Here is a 2971-nt window from a genome sequence, read left to right on the forward strand (position 1 = left end):
GGGGCATCTTAATGCCTCTTTATTGAAGCACAGGTCCTTTATCCATGCCAGTGGGGCAGTGGATCCAGCCAGGATCTGTCACCTCCTCATGGTGGGTACAGGACATGTTGATGCATTATCCAGAGGAGGGGACTCCTCCCCGTGGGCTGGTGTGCAGGGTGAGTTATCACTTGAGCTCTGGGCCAGGCCAGGTCAGACCCTGGGTGTTAGCAGAGTCCAGAGGGACCCATGGAACACGTGGTTACCTGGAGTCAGAGGCACGGGGGCGATCTCTCCATCAGCAGCACGAGGGTAGGAGCTCTCCCAGCTGCATGGCAGCTCTGTCACGGGGCCAGCCCCACATCCTGTCCATGTCCTGGCATTGCCAGTGTAGATGCAAATCCAGCCTGGCATCCACAGATTGGAGCCCATCCCCTCCTTGGTGCCACAGAAGGCAGTGCCCGTGATTAATCGGATCCCTCTCTGCACCATGTCCCCTGCAGCCCCTCTGCTTTGTCCCTGTCTGTCCCCAGGCACTTTCAGCCCAAGCTGAAGTCCAGGGAGTGTTGCTGTTCCAAGGGGCTCACCACTGGTGCAGCACCTGTCCACACCAGGGTTGTTTCCACCATCAGAGGGCATTGTCGGATTAATTTTATCCCACTGCTGGTCAGGCTGGATTTTTGAGGTGGTTGGTACTGGTGGTAATGCCACAGAGTGGAGGCTGCAGTCCCAGCTGGCAAGTGGAGAGCTTGTTTTCCTTGGCATGCTCACACCTGTTACTGCTTGGGGTGTCCTGTCCCCCTTGGTCTTCCTGGCACCTGGGCACATGGCCTTGGCCAGTGGGATTCTTTCAGGGCCAGGTCTGGAAGCAGGCTGTGGGCTGATCTCCAGGACTCTGTCATGCTGCACACTGTGCCCTTTCCAGGCCCTTATTTCAGTCCTACAGAGCACAGACTGCTTTTGTAACCCCACAGGGGACTGAGGTGGGCGACAACGTCCACTTTCAGTGTGGGCTCCCCGGGAAAGGTCTGGAGAGCACAGAGTGGAAAAATCCACTGGATGTTATTTTTAATGAAGTAACCATTCACATGCCCTTTAATTTATGAGCATCCCAGTCACCAGTTTCCTGGGCACCTTAGCAAGGATCAGGCCAAAGCGTCAGTTCCAGAAAAGCAGCAGAAATAAGATGCAAATGGGAGTCTGAGCTGGGCAAACAGCAGCACAAATCTGAATGCAAGGTACTGCTGTGCCAAGGGACCACAGCCTGGGGTGTCCTCTACACTAACTTGGGGTTGCAACATCCTCAGGCACTACTGACATTGGTGCTCCATGAGACCTGAGGCGCTTCCCTCTGCCCTCTCCAGGAGAAGGCACAGGACGTGGCAAGGTGGGGGCACGGGTGCACCGGGCAGAGGAGCCACTGGACATGGGATGGCTCATGGGAGAGGTTCAGCTCTGGCCCCAGGTCACCGGTGATGCCTGGGAGGGGGATGTGGGCTGAAGTCTGTGGTTCCCAAGGGCTCAGCACCAGCACAGCAGCATTCCCACCATGGGAAGGCTGGGAGGGTGCTCAGGACTCCTCTACTGTGATGAGTACTGAGGGAAGGATTTTCTCCTGTCCTTGTCATTGTTTTTCTGCTCTGCTCCTGTTTTTCCCTGTGTGGTCTGAGCCAGGAGCCTGGAAATACATCAAGGTCCCTGCAAAATGTGGGTGGCTGAGCCTTTCATCTCCTGTCTTCCTTGCTGCCCTCCTCATCCCTCTGAGCTAAACAGAGCTTGCTGCAGCAGTGGGAGAAGGGACTCCCTGTTGCCCCAGTGCCTGTGCTGCACACTCCCAGCATCGCTAAAAATCACCCATAAATCTCACCCGTGCAATGTCCTCTCTCTCTCTGCACCCCCAGTCTCTGGGAACTTGCTGCAGTCACTCTGCCTGCTGCTGACATCCCTTCTGAGAGGCACGACCCTGCTGGGGCAGGGGCTGGGTTGTAAGACCTGTGTTGTCAATGGGAGCTTGGTGAATGAGGAACGCTGATAAGAAAAGAATGCAAATCAACTCAAATTAACTTTTCCCACCACCAATTCAGCCCCGGAGATCTTGCTGCAGAGCAGGGAATGGCACTTCCAGCATCCACAGGGACCAGAGCTGGATGAGGGATGGTCCATCTCCAGCCACCCCCTCCTCCAATCTACCCACAGCTGAACTTCAGGGCTGGCAAAATGCAGTGGCAGCATCAGCAGCCACAGAGAGCCTGTAGCTCTCCCCAACTTGTTCCCAGAGGGGTTTGGGTCCCCCTTTGCCCCCCGGGCTGGGGAGGTGTCTGCATTAACCCACAATGTTTGGGTCAAAAGAGTTTGGCTGCAGAGGGAGGGTGGTAGGGAGGAACATGGGAGGTGTGAGATGAACAGCCTGGGAGAAATTTGCCAATGCTTTTCACATGAAACGGCCAGGAGAAAGGAGGGAAAATGACTCAAAACTAGAATAAAGGAGAGGAAGACCACTGGAGAGGACACCCTCCCTGGGGGCAGCTTGCAGGGGTAGTGGGTGCTGCTGGGACCCACAGGGAGCCATCAGGGAAGCAAAAGCGGTTTCTGCAGAGTTCTCTGGGATTATGCTTAAGGGTTTCAGCAATACCCACCTCTGCCCACCTCTCTGGTAGTGCTGAGAGCTGGAGACTGACCCTCTGCTCCTGGGGTGGTGGTTTCACCACCCTGTGGGTGCTGGCAATGCCATGGGAAGACTTTTCCTATCTCTTCCCACGTCTCAGCCTCTCCCTGGTTACAGAGGGTAAAGAAAGGACTTTAAAACTTAACTTCTTCATAAATCCCAGTGCTCTGGACTCTCCTGGTTCTCAACATCTTCACTCCCACAGGGCACCCCTTTGTCCCAGTGCCCAGGTACCCCCATGGATCCATGGACAGAGTGTGAGGTGCCTCCAGCACCACCAGCACCATGGAGCTCAGGGTTCCCATCAATGGCAGGGCACCTTCTGGG

The sequence above is a fragment of the Pseudopodoces humilis genome, chromosome 26, assembly GCF_049639895.1.
Source record: "Pseudopodoces humilis isolate 2021_Gansu_Grassland_sample_001 chromosome 26, ASM4963989v1, whole genome shotgun sequence".
In the NCBI taxonomy this organism is placed as follows: Eukaryota; Metazoa; Chordata; class Aves; order Passeriformes; family Paridae; genus Pseudopodoces; species Pseudopodoces humilis.